Source organism: Carassius carassius, chromosome 49 (assembly GCF_963082965.1).
Source record: "Carassius carassius chromosome 49, fCarCar2.1, whole genome shotgun sequence".
NCBI classification, from domain to species: Eukaryota; Metazoa; Chordata; class Actinopteri; order Cypriniformes; family Cyprinidae; genus Carassius; species Carassius carassius.
The window spans coordinates 19,400,328-19,420,803 of NC_081803.1; the positions used below are offsets into that span (position 1 = coordinate 19,400,328).

The window sequence follows — 20,476 nt, forward strand, 5'->3', positions numbered from 1 at the left end:
CAAAGCAGACTGTATATTATTTGCCGAGAGTAAATGCATACTTTCTTTCTGTTAGCAGTTCATGACTAAGACACGGACCTGTGATCGATATCCTTAAGTGTTTTTGTCAGGCTGCCCGAAGTGGAGAACAGATCTTGGCAGTTGGTTGGCTCTGACATCAGAGTGAGTCTCACAGTGTAGACTGATCTCTCTGCTCCTGGCACTCAGAGCCGCTGGCAGCATGTATGGGACAGAAGTTAAGTGACCTGAAGAAATCAGGTGGCCGTTTCTACCTCTGATCTTTTGAATTACACCTTGAAGATTAATATTTCATTTTGGTGGTTTGCCTAAATCCTTAACCTTAAGTACGAGCACCAGTAATAGTGATGCTATTCTGTCCCTCTTATTTTGCAACATGGAAGTAAGCTATATTTTGTGAATGTGCGAGACTTGCGTGAAACATTATATATTACTACAACAAGAGATGATAATGTAAACAATGTTTGTTATGATTATAAGTGACTTTTTGCAACTATTTAATTGCGACAATTTCAGCACACACTAAAATATAATGCCGAGAGAATTCTCGGCACATAGAAACTTAAGGATTTATCTCATGAAATGTTTCTTAAAAACTTCTTTCTTAAGATTTTCATGAATCTGGCCCCTGAAGTTTACAGGCTGGATATGTGTCACTAGATATGTTTATCTCACATAGTATCTGCATCATAAGAATTGGATTTGATCTTGCAGTGGGGTCTGGAGGTCTAGGTGTGGGTGTTTACAGCAGTATGGGAACGATTTCATGGGGAGGAAGTGACGTGGAAACTCGGGAGTATTGTAAACCAAACCAGGATGACGGCAGGTATTCAGCCTGGCGGCCCCCTCAAACTCCCCCTCATAGACTTCCTCTACCAAATATACTGTACGCAGCAGAACCAAAAATTAAATTATGAACTTTTTAACTTGAACAACAAAAGCAGTGGCTCATCACAACTGAAACAAACATTGTTTACAAGTGTCAAATCAGAGGTGTTGTGGGATATGCAACTCCAAAAAACCAACATATTTTATTTAATTTACAGCTCTCAATGCTTTCTGTGACTTCAAATGCAGAATAGAGATGCTGATACTCATTTTGAAAGTAAACCTCATTGTGGGAATTGGTGAAAAAATTCTGACACATAATGAAAGAACAAAATTACATGATGTGAGCAACATGGTCAAGCCTAAAAAAGACCACAAACATGCAAGTTTCCAACAACCAAACATGGATTGCACCTCTTTAATTTTGGGGATGGAGAAAAGTTGAGGTTTTTGGCTGAGGTCAGTGCTATATTTAAACAGTGTGGCATGAGATATTCACCATATAGCACAGCCTAGATTGCCTTAAAGAGATAGTTCACCAAAAATTAGAGTTCTTTCATTATTTACTCACCCTCATGTCGAGCCAAACCTTTTCAAAGGAACAGAAAAGTAGATATTTTGAAGAACACTAGACCCCATTGACTTTCATTCTATGCTGTGTTCTACTGAAAGTTTGAACCAACCATGGATTTTGGGTGAAATTTACCTTGCTTTTCAGGAGATACTACAACTTTTAATTCAAATATTGTTTTATTAAACTAATATAGTTATATACTAACTCTTCTCTAGCCCTTGATAGATATGGTTAAAACTTCCATGTAGCTGTTAAACATGTATTTTAGCACTTCTGGAATGCTGTATTGACCAATCAGCATCCAGAAGCAAAGCTATTAAATTTATAGACACAAAGAATGGCTTCAACTCCTGCTGTCAAGCTTTGGCGGCAACCGTCCTTCATCAGCTGGACTTCTGTAAGACCTCAGCAGGTCAAGAATGTCCATGTGGCCTTTGAGAGGCACCTGGCTTGGGATTCTTGCACCATTTGAAATCTGTCAGTGTACAGATGTCATAACAACCCATTCCAAAAGGTAGACAAACAGAACCAGAAGCCCAATGAAACGGTTGACTATCCCGTTAATGGGAATATCTGGACAGGATTCCAGTGCTGTGTTACAGTGGATGCAGTATCTGTTACCTCAGAGCTGACGAGTCACATCTTAAATACTTTACCTAACCTCACATTAAACTATGAACACATGATCCACTAAAAATATCCCCAGACGCACGTGTCGAGCAAGGGAGGGTGCTGCTGATTAACGCTATATACGGCCTGCCGTACAAAGAGTTCTCTGTGCGAAACCTCCTCACTGGAGGATGTAATGCAGTGAATTGAGCATTTTACACCAGTGACAAAGATAGATTACATGACAGGGGAAAATATTTGAAGTTTTTTTTGTGTGTGTGTGTGTGTGTGTGGCAAAATCAAGCTGTGCTGAAAAACTGCTTTGAGAGCAAGATCAGCAAAGCCACAGACCAGGAGAGCTTAGGTTTCATTTATGAGCTTTTCTATGGTTAAAAACCAAGTTGAGTGCAAAAATAATGAACCCTCGATTTCTTAATTTACAATGAATCCATAAGAATCTGTGTTTTAGAAATATTTAATATTTTAAAAATGTTTTAGTCATATTTATACACTGTATATTAACATACAGGTATATTATATTTACACTTTTTGAATGCAAACCTTATTTTAGTGTTATATAATGCATATAAAATAAAATAAAAAAATAATATAAAAATCGATACATTTAAATGTGTAAATAATTTAAGTGTATGTACTGTATATAATCTTTGTTAAATAGATTTTAAAAATTAAAATATTATTAAATATTTAAAAAAAAAAATTATTAAAAAATATTACGTATTATATAACATTTATACATTTCATATAATTTCCATAATATTTTAATTGGAATATTTATATCACACTTTATATGTAAAAAATAAATGTAGTTTATAATGTTTATAAATTGTTTAAATATACAGTATACTAAAAAGTTTAGAAATGTGTCATTATAATATTTGTGTTTGCATAAGTAAACCTGGCAAATGATTACCATTTCTTTCTAATGTCTTTATTCAGGAGGTATAAACAGCACAGCTGTTTTTTCAAGAACGATGATGATGACATACTTTTGAGGTTTAGCTGCATTTCACTCAGTGGCTAATGAAGTAAACCAAAGGAAAGTGCCACGGAGGTCTAACCAGCACCCAGACCACCCAGCAGGATAACCTACACAACTCATACACTGACTGCACTCGGCTACATATATGCTGCTACTAGCTGTTAACACCACAATTATAACTCCATCCCATCAAGCACTTCATGAAACTGCTGGTTTTTCCTTAATACGACAAACCGATGAAGCTCCTGAACTAGCTTTAAAATCATCACCAGGCCTCTCGCAACATCTCAATTGAGAGGTTTTTGTGTGATTAGCTTTTCCAAATGATAAAATACATCAGCGTTAGCTTTACTTACGATATTTATTCATTAACATCTCACCATCAAGTGCACATGCCTGTTGTTGTCATAATTTATTGCTGTTAAGTTGTCATCATTCACCAGTAACTAATGCAATCACACGTCAGGTTTATGGTTTCCTGATGGCAATAAACAGATGAAGTGTGTGCCATACTTTGAGGGGCACATTGCAGAGTCTCAGCATATGGCACACTTTTCCTCTTTGTGTACAAGCATTTCAACTCATCTGAAGCTTCTCTGGATCAAAAATATTGTGTATTTGTTCTAACTTGCCACTCTTTCAATACTAACAATGTGCATACTATAACACTCTCACAAAAACGCCACAATGAATGTTATTAAGTATAGGGAGGAGCACTAGGCTTTCCTGGATCACATTTTGCCCTTTGGTCATTATTATTGTACAAGCACCAGCGGAGAGCACTTCTCTTATCTAAACGCCTGGGAACCTCATCCTGGATATTCCAGGTTATAACTGTAAAGCCATTAGTTTCAGTAAGCACTGCCATATAAAATAACTTGTTTACAGTTCTTCAATTACCACAGCGAAGTATAAATAGAGATGCTATTCACATAATTACACCATTTTGGAAAAGTTGTTTGTTTAGTATTAAATAAAGCAAGCCAGACAACATTTAATATATGAAAAAATAAAAATACAAAACTAGTATTGCCAATGCATATATATGGATTCTAAAATCACAGTTACTTTATTATACTGTTCCATACTACAGTAGTATATATATATATATATATATATATAGAGAGAGAGAGAGAGAGAGAGAGAGAGAGAGAGAGAGTGTATTCTATTACTTTTCAACTATACGATTCTACTATATAATATTATATGACAAACTATTTTATATATATATATATGACTAATATCACTTGTAAATGATTCTATTCTATGATTTTTTTTATCACTTTTTAAACTATATTATGGTATATAATAATATCTGACTTCAACTACACTAGTATTGCTTGTAAAACCATTCTTTTCTAGACTAGTGTGTAACATTTTCTATTCTATTACTTTTTAAACTGTACTATTCTAGTATTATATTACTTCTACTATTATAGTATACTACTGAATACTTGCACTGTTCTATATTACACTAGTATATACTATTCTACTGTTTGTTAAATCTATTACTGTGGTATTCGACGCCAACTTGTCGCACTATTTTATTAACCACAAAGCGTCCAGTTGTGACAGTTCAACTTACTTTGTAATACATGAGGGTCAGCTCCAGAAAGCATGCATGCGCTGGTGTTAATGGTCAGTCACGCACAGGTCCAGAACTCTTCACGCGCTTTTCAAATCCAGAACCGCGTTAAAGCGCTTCATGTGCGCGTCAGTGTGAGAATGATCGCTGAACTCCGCGTCTCTCATTGGTTTTGACACATGCAGCGATGGAAGCAAAAGCGTTTTTTAAATAACAAGAAAAGACAACTGAAGATGTCCAGAGTTATCCTGGGTGGATCAGTGATCTCCTCTAGTTTACTGACACGATCCTCACGAGCGTCTGTTCGTCACACAGAAGAGAAGAGAATCATTCTGTCTCGCTCTCTCTTTGCAAAGAGGGCGGGTCTTACGCGTACAGTAACTCGACGCGACGCGTCATAAAAGAACGCTCTTTTACTTAGGCTACTTTTATCACCAAAGCGTCAGTTGCGTTTTAATTATTGCACTCAATGTTCACTGTGTCCAGTTATTTCAAGGGAAACTTAACGTAGCTTACTTAAAGTTACCAATTTTTCTGTGACTATCTTATATTTTTAGTAAATTAAATAAATACATTTTAAATAGCTAATGAAATATTATATCATGATATTCAATAATGAATATTGTTACAACCAATACTCTAACTGTTATAGCTTATATTTATAAGTTCATACAATTACTATTATTGGTTAATTTTACGGTATAATTTTATAGTAAATATCTATTAAATCGAATAATAAAACTAAATGACAAAATTAATTAAACATACAATGTCTAATTATTGTTTACTATATAATTTAAACATACAGCCAAATATTAAATATGTTGAATAATTCATATAAAAAAATAAACAAGACAAATGTAATTTACTGGCTTTTATTATTATTATTCTTACCAATCACTTGCTCATAACCTTCTGTTTCAACTTTATCTTCTCCCTCTGAATCTTCACTGCTTTTGTGTCTCCATCAAATGGGTTTTTAAGGCTTTCAGGTCCTTCGTTTGGCACCTAGAAAAATAAAATATACATCAAATCATATGAATTAGTTATTAGTCTTGGGAATAATCACTGAACATCGGAAATACACACGAAAGTGCATCAGTGCCTCTCTGTGTCTCTCTGACTCATCAGCACACACTAGTGGCGGGTTGGAGTATTACACCTCAATGAATCCAGACGCGCCACACATCCTTTCAATAACCATAACAGCTCGATCAGAGGGCTTATGTATTTGTTCATTCAGCTGAAACCAGGTCTGTTTAATGCTTTTGAAAGTTTATCTCGATAACTGATTATTAGGGAGAGAGCGGAAACAGTGTTTAACCACTCTTGTCCAAGAAAAGCTATGTGCGTGTTTTAATAGACACAGAACACTGAAACCCTTTACCTTTCCAACACTTTTCCTGGCAGGCCACTAAAACTGACACTCACAAAGGAACATGGGCACTCTGAGGGGGGGCATGTTTTTCATTGGAGCTGCCAAGTGCGGGTAAGGGTAAAACCTCCATGTGAAGTTTAGCAACTCTGAGCGTGATCTTAAGTGTCTTTGAAGCCTTAGTGGTGGTTATTAGGATTTTGCAGTTGTTTGTGTTTTCTAAGGCCATGTACACACTGCAGCTAAATTCGGTTGTCAATCAAATTTTAGTGCATAGGCTAACCCTGTTCTATACACACACCGTTCAGTCATTTACGGGAGTGACAACCGCATTCTACAATTCCCGAAAAATTCAGGTAAGAACCGCATCTATAGAAACCACATTTACTCTTTTACGCAGTGTGTACGGAACCGAAGTGAATAATTAGTTAATGACTTATTTAAACGCGTTATCACAAGGGGTAGCCTACATTAGTGTTGCCATATCTTGCTTTAAAACCTGCAAATAAGAACAAGCCCATAATCAACTTAATTCAAAACGCATTAATTTGGAAATAAGTAACATGCCAAAATAGGCCTATCGCGATGTGCACCTGCCTACTTTAGGCTAGGCTATTAACTCTATAAAATGGATCGCTCTATGAGCCAAGCCCAAACACACGTAAATGATTTTCTTATAGCTAATAAGTGGACATGGCAACACTTAAACGAGCGCGCTCTATAAACCTTCCAAACATAAACAAAATACGCCGGCTCTGTCGATGGTGGTTTAGTTAAAATCGTCTAACGTAACGCGTTACTTTGGGAAAAAAAGCGGATACCAAATGCACGAGTAGTCAACACGTTGCTATTGTTACCATGATGTCAGTCATGGTCCTTTTAAGAGTAAGTTATGTTTCTAAAAATTCACTCCCGTATGCGTGTCACTGAAACGTAAGTGTGTACGTAGACTAAGATCAACACATTTCCATTAATGCTTGATAAAAATCAGATGATAATCAAATATGAAAATGAGTTGGCTTAATTCAGAAGAGATGCATCATGCATTTTACTTGCTCATAACAAAAGACAGACAGCTACTGCCGAGACAAAACATTAGATAATCTGTCTTGAAGCACACTTAAAGTTCTGTGTAAAGCAAATAACATATTTAAATAAAAATGACAAATATTTTTCCTTTTTTTTTGGACAAAGTTAATATTTTTGAAGGTGTATTTCTGTATTAATTAAATAGCAGATTGAAGGAAGAACTCGCACAATTTGGGAATGACTGATGGTCAGTAGATATTGACCAAATGTTTATTTTTACTAAAACTATTTATTTAATATGAAGTTTCATGATAAGTACCAGTCTTTTTGCTCAATCCATTTGGTTGTAACTGTGCTGCAAAATTATTTAATGCCATCCCAGAGGACTTGTTAGTAAGAATCTCAGGCTATTCGTGTCTAACCCATTCACAGAAGGCTTATGTAATTGTTTGCATGTGTCGCTGAGCCCACCGCTCAGGGCTAGACACCTGTAATCCACAACTCATAATACAGAAAACATGCTATCTATTGTTGTAGCTCACACTCTAGTTTCACTGGGGGAGTCCTAGCGTGCAAAACTCACTTTAAAATCATGCTACATTATGCTGCTCACCTGACAAGCTCTCAGGCATTGATGTCTTTAAACCTGCCCTAAAGGCACATCAACCCAGATTATGTTACATAAACTGATCTCTATACTTATTGGTTTTAAATATATATATATCTCATATTACACTAAATTATGCCCAAAATGTAACATTATATTCATGATTTTGCATAAAACCTATGTACAAAAGCATTTTTATATTTTCAAATTCAGTATCAAAGAAAAAGAAAAATGTATAATTAAATTACAAATTGAGAGTCCACAATCTACAAAAAAAAAAAAACTATAAGAAAACATTTTTGGTGTTTACAACAAAGAAAAGCAATGTTTTAATATATTTATAAATTATATATCATTTTAGTATTTTGTATATATATTGAGTGTATATACACACACACTCTCTCACACATATTATACATCTTCTTAGTGTAAAAGTAGTAAGAATTATAAGATATTTTTTTTTTGGTGTTTATCAAATTAATATTCATATATATTTTATTTTTTTATTATTATTTATTTTTGTTCCTGTAGCTCAATTGGTAGAGCACTGCGCTGTCAAGCGCAAGGATGGGGATTCGAATCCCCGGAAACACAAGATAGGTAAAAATTGATAGCCTGAATGTACTGTAAGTCGCTTTGGATAAAAGCGTCTGCTAAATGCATAAATTAAATTTTAATCTAATTTAATTTATATTTAGGCTATACATTATATAATTGTGTATTGTGTATGTATTATGTATATTTTTATATGAATCTATTATATACACACATACGTAAATATCCACAGCCAAAATTTGACCCCCCCCCCAATTAAACCCTGTCACTGTTTTTCAAATAATTTTGTTAATTTTGTTTATAAAAAAAGTAATGTTTAATTTAAGCAATTGATGTCTCAGTTGCATTGAATGATGCCTTTTTACTTTACTCTTTTACCTCTTTTATCCAAAGTTTTTAACAAATATAGCAATGTAATTAGAATACAAAATTCTATTAAAATACGCAAGCTTAATACACCTACTATAGAGTCAAACCAGAAATGTATGCAGTAAAAGCTAAGCACGATACAGCTGAACATGCAAATCTTGCTGCATTGACGTTCAACATCCAAAGTGGGTCATTTTGCGCTTCCTCCTCAAACACATTCAGCTTTTTTAGAGCATCAACCATCGGGACAGCCAAAGAGTCTAAACTGTATAAACACTGGCACAAACATTCACACTCAGTACATAAGGATAATATTATCACGACGTCTTGTTTTGAAACCAAAGCTGTAAGAGGAGAAGGCTGCAGTGGTTGTGGGCAGGAATCGGTGGTTTTGTGGGCACCTCAAATGCCCTTGATGTGTCTTTCATTATCTCAAACACTCTTGATGGGTACCCTACAGCTGTGGCATTCATAGAGAAAGAAACAAGAGGATCTAGCACCAGTAAAGAACATTCACTTGGGCATATGTGCACACTAATTCAGTCCTAATTTTAACACCTTTATCATTTTGTTTCAATATTATGTACACTTGTATCAAACACACAAACTAGAAATATATTTGACATATAAAATATTCTGCTTATAAACAACATGCAAATAAAACAAAGATTACCTAAACTGGTGTTCCCTGTCGAAATTGACTGACCTTTTAAAAATGGTTTGTAAATCTCTTAGAAAAAAAGTTGACAAAATGATTGAATCTAAAATTTGGTATGTATTATCACCAAAGCTTGGATTCAATCTTTTGTCAGCTTGTTTTCTTAAAGTTAGCACAGGTTTCGTATTTCTGTTTGGTTATTTTCTAACTGGTTGATTGTCGGCCTCATTGATCTGAGCTTATGCGCCTCAGTTTCAAAAGTTAAAAATTAAAAAAACATTCTTTGTGGATAATTATGGCAATGTAAGCACTCAAAAACTGAGGTGTATAAGCACAGTTCAATGAGGCAGACGATCAATCAGTTCAAAAAAGAAATACAAAACCTGTGCTAATTAAAAGAAAACAAGTTGATAAAAAGATTGAAACCAATGTTTGGTAATAATATAGCATAATGAGAGATGTACAACAATTTTTGGTAGGAAAGTATTTTTTTTTTGACTGCATTTTTGGGAAAAAGTCCAAAAAATCCTCCATAACATGTGGGTTAAACATATAGTGGCTTGATGAAGTGCTCAAACTATCCGACAAAGAAAGCAACATTCACATCAAAGCTTTTTGTGTCATGAAAGGAGCCGTAAACAAGCTTGACACAATATTAGTCAACGGCGAAACCTCTCCTGCATTCATCTCTTAGACAAACATGTCTATTTACGAAGGCAAACCACGTCCTGAAAAAAAGCCTACCTCTCTAAATTGGTATCTTTCTATTTCTATTCTCAGGTCTGCATTCCCCAAACGAGATGTGTTGAAACACCGTGCCATGCTAGCACACACACTTTAATGACTTATGTTTGTGTCATTTTTTCGGCAACGTCAAGCAATTGTTTCATTTGGGCAGTTTTTGGTCACTTACCAGTCCGAGAATTTTCTTCTCCAGGAAGCTCAACCCTCCAGCACCTGCTGTGGGCTAGTCTTTGTAAAAATAAGAAAAAAAAAAGATTGTTAATATGTCAAAAGAGGCTGAAGAAAACCAAGCCAGACCAGCTGGCTTTGAAGAGAAACCCAAAATTGGGTTGCGTTTAGTTCAGATCTTGATCCACATTGAAGGGGAGATGGCATCCTAGCCCCAACCGCACCCAACAAGGACATACACACTCACACACACACACACACTCACACATAGACACTTGGGTACGACCTGCACTGTATGCGTGATGGTTCAGCGCGAGCGTCTGGCTGGGCCCCTCTCAGCTGCTGCCGTCAGTCTTGTGTATATTTAGATGAAAGTATCACTGACATGCAGGCCTCTGTTGGCCTTGGCACAAGTGCCCAGGATTATTGCCCCTTACAGAAAGATATGGCAGCTTTTCATGCAGATTAATTGAATTTAGTTGAAATTCAATTTGTATTTGACAGGTCAAGAGTATACTGTACTTGGTGGAGTGACATCTCTGTAGCCAAAGAGGTAAATCTCACAGCAGTGTTTTTTTAAGTTAAAATAATTTTGTTTTTGTCAGTGTGTATATATATATATATATATTTAATTTCTGTATTTGTTAAGTTTTAGCTATTAGTTTCAGGGTGTTTTTTTAGTACTCATGAAATAAAAAAATTAGAAATGTCTTGGCAACTAGCTGAAATAGAATATATATTTTTATTATTTTATTTCAGTTAATGTTTATTTTATTTAATAATCCCCATCTCACGGAAACATGCCCAGGTTTAAATTAATCCACAAATTTAAAAGGAAAATAAAATATTCATATTTTACAATGTACAGAATACAGTACAATGTACAAATACAGAAAAAGAGGTCTGTTTTAGGAATATCTTTTTTTTTTTTTTTTTGCAATTATGACTTATCTTTCAGGACAAATTCTCATTATCAACATGTATCTGGACATTTTACTTTTAATATTTGATTTCTATTTCCATTATTCTCAGTGTTGTTCGATTAAATACTCATTACAGTAACAGTAAATTTTAAGTTGATCTGTAATTTACTTAAATTTTTATAAATATATACATTTACTATTACTAAATTATTCTAAATAAAGCAATTGCTAGCATGATGTATAAATACAATTTCAATATCATTTTCTTATTTTACATTATGGTAAAATAAAAAGTTTTTTTTTTTGCAATATACAATTAAAAAAATTGAGAGTCAAAAATATAAATAAAAAAATAATGTCACAATAAAAAATTAATTTTATTAGAAGATTTTACACTTACAATACACACACACACACACGCACACACACACACACACACACACATATATATATACATATATATATATATATATATATATATATATATTCTCTTTTAATTTTGTGGTGAAATATGACTAGTTCTTGACTGGTTTCCAGAGACAATCCAAACATGACTCATTCAGTACTGTAGACTGATTAAAAATAGCATGCATTATTTCCGCAGCATTGCTTTGAACATAATGTCATAATCACCATCAATGTAAAGTTTGCATTCACATCTCTTGCAACGGGATACACTGGGAAAGAGGAACCTAGTGATCACATGACTCTTATGGAACATATCCCTGGTCACCATGTGGTAATGGGAGGGCCCTTCTGGTCTGTCCTGGTATGCACGTCGACCAGTCCCAGAGAGACACTGAACCTCCAGCAGGAACCAAAGATAACAAACATTTGCCCACGCAGTTGCCATCTTAACATGGATGGGTGAAAATCTATAAACCTGTTGCAGGCTTTTGGGAAATGACAGGTAAAACAAATTCATCTGAGATTTACTGGAATGCAGTCCGATTTGATCAATAAGTTGACTATGATCTGAAAACACCAAATGCCACGCAGTCGCCCAACACTGGATGGATTGGTTTTGGACTGGTCACAACCTATAGTCCAACAGACAGATAAACAAACTCGCATGGAATATAGAGAAACTCAATTGTCTGTCTCCACAGCAGAAGTTCCAGTAAAACATGTCTGAAGCGGTTATGGGGGAGGCTCAAGTGCTCTGGCAACAAAACCTGTGTCTCGTTGGCCTTGTGCTCCCTCCGCTCAGCACTAGGAGTGGCGTGTGGCACCGGTGGCAAGGCCTAATGACAGAGCACCCGAGCCAGAGAGATCTTGTGGGAACACCATGTCCGGCACACCCAGGAGGGGCTCCAACATTGTGACACATTTATAGGGAAGCTGTTCCCAACACAAACCTTTTGTTGTTTTTGTTGTTGGCGGTGCAATCATGAGTCAGTATTTCACCCCTGCACTTCTATCCGCCGACTTATCGCTCAAAAGCTTTTTGTTTTGTTACGGCAGGATGGATGGTGCAAATTAAAAAAGCCCACATATTCGAGTTATTATCTTAACGAGTAAGCTGACAGATTTGCATGTGAATTTCTGCTCTAGTCGGCACAGAAAAAAGGGTTGCATAAGAGACAGTTTTATTCAAAAAGTGAAAGAGTTTTTTTTTGTTGTTGTTGTTGTTGTTCTTTTGGCTTTTCATTGAGGTGCCTCTGTGTAGGAGAACAACCGTGCAGTTTCCCCGACATGTTGTGGTCTGAGCTGACTTTAGCCTGTCAGGGCCTTGAGACACACACACACACAAAGTCTCACTGTGTGTTTTAAAACCAGATGTAGTGGAGCAGTGCAGATACAATGAGTGGCGTGGGCCTTATTTACATTTTTGACCTCTAAAAAATAAGGGAAATGCTACTGGAGATACTGTATAAAAACAACAGTACCGAAACTAAATGCATGCGGCAGGAAAAGTGTACGGTGAGAAAGTGTTGGTTTGCGGGGGCTGGGAGAAGAACCGTGTTCTGAGAAGTTCTATCTCCAAAGATAATATTTTTGAAAGGTCTTTACACACACATCTGGTTCTTTTCAAGGGTGACTTATTGGTAGTGCCGTAGCTTTTTTTTTTTTTCGCCCTGCACCTCTTCTACGGTGCTCTTCCAAGCATATCCCAGCGGCCCGGCTGAAAATGCTAATGTTCCCGCCACTTAGTCAAGTCAGGCTCTTGGGAAGTGTTCTGAGGATGGGCCTCTCAGCTCTTTCCTCCGCAGGATGAAGTGATGATATCTGAGGGCAGATCAATGAGACATTAATGCAAAAACTACATTGTAGATTCAATTATAGTAGCCTCTAGTGAGTTCGCATTAACCGCTCACCTGTTTCCTCTACTGTTTGTAGACAATAAAATGGTTTTGATATTTGGGTCATTCTATAAAACAGGTGCCTAAATATATATCTATAAGTATATATTATTTTTGTTATTACAATTTTAAATGACAGGTTTCTATTTTGATATATTTTCTTCTTTTGGAACGATGCTCCTAAAAAGTATATATTATGTATTTTTATTAATTATATTTTATGTATTTTGTGTGTGTGTGATATATATATATGTATCCCAAATTGCTGTCATGCAACCAATGTGGTGAACAAATAAACTACAACAAATAAAAGGCACAAACATTGAGACTAGTGTCTATATTTACCTAGAAGAGCCTCATTCCTGGTTCTCAATAGCTTTTTGTTCACAGTTCATTTGGAGACATCAGCTGAATACTCATATTCATGGTATAAAATGATCCACTGTCAGTTCAGCCCATCGTTTTCAGATCCCAGACAACTTGTGCTTTTCTTTCCTTTCTACGTGTTTGCACAGCTCGAAATTATGGAACCGCTGCTAACAGGATGTGTGCATTCCTGAGGTACTTTGTGAGTATTTCGATTGCAACAAATGTCCTGGATTTCATGGGTTTTTCATGGTACATTTACTGTGTCATTTATAAAAGCCGCTCTCTAGTAATATGCTAAATCTAACCGTGCTGAAAGAATATATGTGCCAGATCGTAATTTGATTCGAATTAAATTTTTCTAATGGCATCCTCCAGAAAGTGCTAAGTAAACATTCGCTCATTCCCATCACTTTTCCACCAAGTGGTTTTGACAGGATCTTAAACATCTGGACAGTGTTCATCATATGAAACACACACAATTCTTTCTTCGGCGCTGTGTAAACTGTGGCCTAAAGTAAGTCCGCCGGGAACCCACCAGGTAATCAAAACAAATGCAAAACATTTTCTTTATGAAACAGAACCTTATCTTTTCCGGCTCATGGATGCCAGTGCATTTCATGCAGAAAATCCTAAAATGAAAGAGAATTTGCATCAGCCTCAATCAAATTCAAACATTGTTTTAAGGACATACTGCAGTGAAAATGGATTTCCACTGGTCTTAATTAGCACACAAGACACCTTTTTGTAGGAAATCACTGTGGATTGACGTTGCATGGATAAATCAGGGGGTGTGGGACAATACATGATGTCTGGCCATCCTGCAGTGGAGCCATTACCCAGGCCCTGAGGGATCACAGCTAGGGGTCGCGGCCCCTGATGACCCCTAGATGACGGGCAGGACTCTATCCATGAGGCCGCAAGACAGCAGGAAGTACTTGCTAATGTGGTTCTGATTAGAGCCCTTATCTCCAGCCCCACCAATTAATGGTTCAATTATCTGACGGGAAGAAACAATCCTCAGACAAAAGTGTAAAAGTTCCCGAGGAAAATTCTGACACCATTTACAAAGCTGTATGAATTTAATTCCACCATGGAACATAAAAAGTTAATTTTTGAAGAATATTCTTACTTCTAATTTGTATGAAAATGACAGTAAATGACCAACAGTTAAACAATATAAAAGTATCTTAAAAGTTCATACATACAGAAATGAGCAGCCAGGATTTTCTTAAGAATTTCACAATTGATGTTCCACTGAAAAACAAAAAAAAATTATGTAATGAATACAATCTGATGACCATTTCTGTGTAATTATAAACCATTTAAAATAGAAATAAAATATTTTTTACATTTGCAAACCTTCCAAAACCTCATTCACTGGAGATATGTAATCATGAAAATTAGTTCAACTATTCAAATGGAAAACAATTTGACAATTACTGAACACAAATAGTCTCATATTAATAAATCAGAGTGTCCACATACAATTACGCACTGTAAATACCCTACAGTATAAAAAAAGAGAGAGAGAGAGTACTATTTATTGTAAAAACCCAGCAGCTGTGGTTGCCGAAAGTTTAGGAAATATGGTAGTAAAAATTTAAATACATTTATAGAAATATAAAAATTATATTATTTCATTAACTGAAATAATGTTGCTACCGGTATATCAAATTCAAATTACTAAAATATTTTTTTATTATTATTCTTTATAATACACTTTTTATATATATAATTCACTTCCAAAAACTTTACATTTAACTGTATTTTATTGTAAAAAAACCAGACCTGTTGCAGTTTTTAGAGTAAGAGAACATACTGTTAACAAATTAGCAGATTTTTAACAGATTTTTAGCAATAATTACAGTCTTATTTGTCACATCCAATTTATTCGGCAACAAAAAGTAACCGTATATAAAGATAAGTGATCAACATGACCTCCAGCATTAGAGGGACCACTTCGTGCTGAATCAAACTGCTTTTTAAGTGTAAGACTAGCAGTTTTATCATTTTATCATGGATGTTTTGACTCTCCAAACCTGGTTTCAGTCTACCTCTAGCGAGTGCTAATTCTCAGCAAGCAGCTTCTGCACAGAATCTGTAATAATGGTGCATGATGGGAACTGGCAGACACTAATATCTCTGCACTTAGGAGCTTGTCTTTGCTGTTCAGCGGATTGAGTTACTGTGAAAGCCATGATGGAGTGTAAAGTAATCTCTTGCTGTAGAGTTGCCGCGCATGCCTGGAGTCTGTCGCATGTTTCTGAGATTCCTTATCTGCTGTGCGGGGGGCTTCACCTGCTGCGCTTAGATGCCCTGGAGACTTTAACACAGCTCACTAGCATTTCCCAGACAACCTTCAACCTCTAACAAACATCCTTCTCAACATACACTCTGAAAAATAAAGGTTCCAAGAACCTTCAACATCAATGGAACATTTGGAAAAACGTTCTTCAGATTATTAAAAATAATCACTTAAAGTCACTTAAAGTATATAATATAATCACTTAAAGTTTCTCAAACCAAACAGTGACCTTCTATTACATTACTGCAAAAAAAAACACCTTTTGGAACATTTATGTTTCAGAGCGTAAACTTTATTTGCATCTTTGGTTCCAACATCCATGGAAACTTTCCATTGTTCGAAAGGTTCTTTAGATGTTCTTTACACTGTGAAAAACTGGTTCTTTTTATCTAACTGTATACTGAAAGGTTCTTTGCGGAACTCAAAGTTGTTCTTGTATGGCATCTAAAAAAATGAAGGTTCTTTATTGGCATCAGTGGTTCCATTAAGAGCCTTTAACATCCTTTGCTCAAAAGGTTCTTTAAAATGGAAAGGGATTTTCACAATGTGAGAAAATGGTTCTTTTAGAACTGTTTACTGAAAGGTTCTTTGAAGAACCCGAAATGGTTCTTCTATGGCATCGCCAGAAAAGCTCCTTTTTTAAACTTTATTTTTAAGAGTATTGTTATGAGAACTCCCATTTAAAAATTATAAGAAAAAATATGCTTTTAAAAACTGATCACTGAAAGCTTCTTTGTGGAACTAAACATTTCTACCATGGATGTCCTTTCGGAACCTTTATTTTTAGGAGTGTAACGTCTATATTTGAAACAATATGCATCCAATTTTTGCATCAAAAATTTCCGGAATGTTTAAGCTTCGGAAGTACTACATCTTGTAACTATTTGCTGTAGAGAACAAACAAAACCACATTTCACCGATGTCATTCTGGAACACATCCCATAAGGTACGTATGGTTTGTTTCGCTCATGCGTATGAGTCTCAGATTCAAAAGAGGAAGGATATATTCCACCACGATCCAAAGAAGCAGCGCACAAATGAATGGAGCCGTGCCACGGTGCGGAAAAGATGCATGTCCAGCCTCATGCTTCACGTCAGGGCCTCCGCCAAAGCAAACTGTGGTCGGAAGAATCCTTTAATAGTGCATGATCTGTGTCACCTGAGACTGGAATCATCCGAAACTAAGAAACCACACAGCCACAGTCATCGACGTGGATATTTGCAGCAGCCGAGCCTCTCTAATGAACAACTCTCACCACAGAGCACACCGAAGGGCCCCCGCTGCATCAGAATCTACTTTAGCCCTATACTTTCATATTTAGACTTGACAGGTTGAAATATAGATGGTTATGACAAATGCACTGGAGTTTTTTCACAGATTCTTAGATTTCAGTTTGCAGTTTCCCTTATTTATCTCCATCATGACCGTCATGTGACAGTCGAGCACATGAAACCCACTCGCACATTGAAGAGAACGGTGACAGAATTTTCCAACTGTGACTGATGCAATCTCATGGTGACAAAGTCTGTCCAGAACATTTCCCATTCTACCATCCACAGGATACTGAGCGATAGTGTTTGTCCTGATAGCAGAATGTTGGTATTTAAAACAGGTAGTGAAATTTCAGTTATCGCTAAAATAATTGGGTATTAAAGGAACAGATAACCTCATATCATCCAAACCTTATGATTTTCTTTTCCCCTCTTGTGGAGCAAAAAACAAGACATTTTGAACAAACATTATTTTCATACAGGCTGCCATTTTAATTTTTATTAATCTTTTTCTTTCTTTTTTTTTAACTTTAAAATTTTCTTTTTATTAAATTTTTTTGTCATTAACAAAATGTGCTGTCATTTTATTTTAAATACTACTTTTTAGATCATGAAATTATGAAAAATAATGAAAATTAGAAATGCTAACTGAAATAAGCTTTGTTTTCCTATCTAATATTTATAGTTTATTTTATTTCAGCTTTATTTATAATAACAGAAATGTTTAATAGTTTTAGTTAACAACTGTAAACCTGACTGTATGGACCAAAAAATTATATGCGGGACTGTTTAAAAAACCTGTTTAAAAACAATTATTATTTAGCAATACTAACAATAATACCACTGATTGTATGGAGAGAGAGAGAGAGAGAGAGAGAGAGAGAGATGACACACCTTTATTAAAGAAAATAATTAATAATGTTAATATACATGTGATATTATTAATAGAAAATTCTAATTAAAATGCCTACCAATAAAATATGGGGAGCGTTTAGGAAATCTGTTTGAAAACAATTATTGTTTTGCTATAATTAAAATTATTGTTGGCAATTTTCCTAACTAAATGTCTATTAAATATTAGACATAGATTAATACATCAATATTAAAATTCTGGGAAATACAGATAATTATTTTCCTAACCAATAAATAGTCAATATTAAAAATCTATGGTATTGTGTGTAAATATTTTAATAATGAATTAAAATGCTTTAAAAAAAATTATCTTTAGTGTGCGCTAAATGGCATCAAGAGTAATCTAAAAGCAAAGAATTGGAGAAATGCACAATGAAATGTATAACATCAACCGATACTCATATGATATAATATATAACATATGATAGAATATCTGATAACCAATATTGCACTGATATGTTATGCATCCCTACTTTGAACTCGTATCATTTAGTATTATCATTAGTATTTTAGTGTCAGCATCCCTTCTGAGCACACAAAACTAAAGCCAACATCACACATATACAAGCCACAGAAGGTTGTGTGTTTTCAGATCTGCCAAGAAAAAGGAAGTTGTCATTTGGTGTTTTCACCAAACCTCTGCTGCATCCAGTTCAGACCAACTGTTGGCAAAAAGACCAAAAGAAAGGCAAAAGAAAAGGCTGGTTAGCGTCACACAGGAGCAGGGTCATCCATTAGGAGGACCGCACAGAGCTCCAGACACTTCTCCAGTGAGATAGACTCTATCAGAGTGAGTGACAGGTGCTGGTTTTTCGTCCCATCTCATTCTGTGATAGTGTAGACGAACAAGCCTCCTGACACGTTCCAACTGTTAATCATCTGACGGCTTGATTTCCTCTCACAGAGTACAGATGGCTTCCTTAATGGCTCTGTGCTCGCCTGTTACGTCTTTAGTTCTCAGCATATCTCAGCACAGACGTTTTCATGAGATCTGTGCCAGATTCGTCCCAGAAAAGCAAAACTGGGAAATTGCACTTATAATACTGTACAAAATACACATTGATGTGACAGTGGTGGGACAGAAAATATAAAGCAGTTATGTTTAAATCAATAAAATAAGGCACTATCCTTCAAAAGTTTGGGGTATGCAAGATTATAATTGTTTTTTTTTTTTTTGGAGAGAAATTAATACTTTTATTCAGCAAGGATTCATTCAATTGATAAAAAAAACTTCTATTTCAATTAAATGCTGAACTCTCTATTCATCAGAAAATCCTAAAATAAAATGTATTATGGTTTCCACAAAATATGAAGCAGCACAACTATTTTTAAGATTGATAATAATCAGAATTTATTTTTTTTATTTTTATTTCTTGAGCAGCAAATCAACATATTAGAATGATTTTTGAAGGATCATGTGACACTGAAGACTGATGCTGAAAATTCTGCTTTAACAATATATTCAATTAGAGAACTTTTATTTTGAACTGTAATAAAATATCTCAGTATTACTGTTTTTACCGTATTTTATTTCTTAAATAAATGCAGCCTCGGTGAGCAACTGACCAATCCAAAGTATTCAAAATGTTCCAAAATAAAGGATAACATATGACAGACATTTTCCATTGTCATTATGTCAGCTAGCATTTGTCAAAATGCATTCACAGTTCCTCTGGAAGAATTAAGCTAATGCCAATGTCAGTCCATTATGAAGTTTATACTGGCCTCAGCTGTTTGCAATGCATTCATGTAAGAATCCTGCAAGTACAGGCTAGTATGTCAGCAATGTGAAGCAGGACTTTGAAGTGTCAGCCTGGGTCAACAGAAACAACAGGTACTGTAGTACCAAACCTCAGAAACAGGTGGTGCACTCATGTCTGAGCCAATACGTGCTGGTGGCCCAATGAAATGTTTCCACTCGAGGACTGGATCATTGTGATCAGCGGCATTCAATGTGATCATCAAAGCATATAGTAAAAAAAAAAAAAAATATATATATATATATATATATATATGTTTTTTTTGGAAAACATAAATCAGTTAAAGGTACAATTTGTAAGATATTTGAAGTAAAATATCCAAAAACCACTAGGCTAGTGTTATATATTTTGTCCAGCTGATTACTAACAATATCTCTATTGTTTTCAACTACTTGTAAATCATGAGAGAATTCCCATTCTAAACAGTGACACAGGGCAGTGCAGTCACCTGTCAATGATGTTAGTTCCCTTTGTTACCGCCTTTACTGACGTAGAAACTACATGACAACA

At 35.3% G+C, this 20,476-nt stretch overlaps 1 protein-coding gene across 3 annotated transcripts in view; it reads right to left on the bottom strand.

Moving 5' to 3' along the window:
* Positions 1-10,355, bottom strand: part of LOC132132074 (myocyte-specific enhancer factor 2C-like) — a 36,558-nt gene extending 26,203 nt beyond the window's left edge. For 2 of the 3 annotated variants that reach the window (XM_059544308.1, XM_059544310.1), the window contains exons 1-2: positions 10,124-10,355; positions 5,512-5,625 (exon numbers count right to left, since the gene is read on the bottom strand). The gene's annotated coding sequence lies outside the window, so the exon portion shown is untranslated. The remainder of the gene's footprint in view (positions 1-5,511; positions 5,626-10,123) is intronic. The other variant, XM_059544309.1, reaches the window with a different exon arrangement.
* Positions 10,356-20,476: the final 10,121 nt, after the last annotated feature.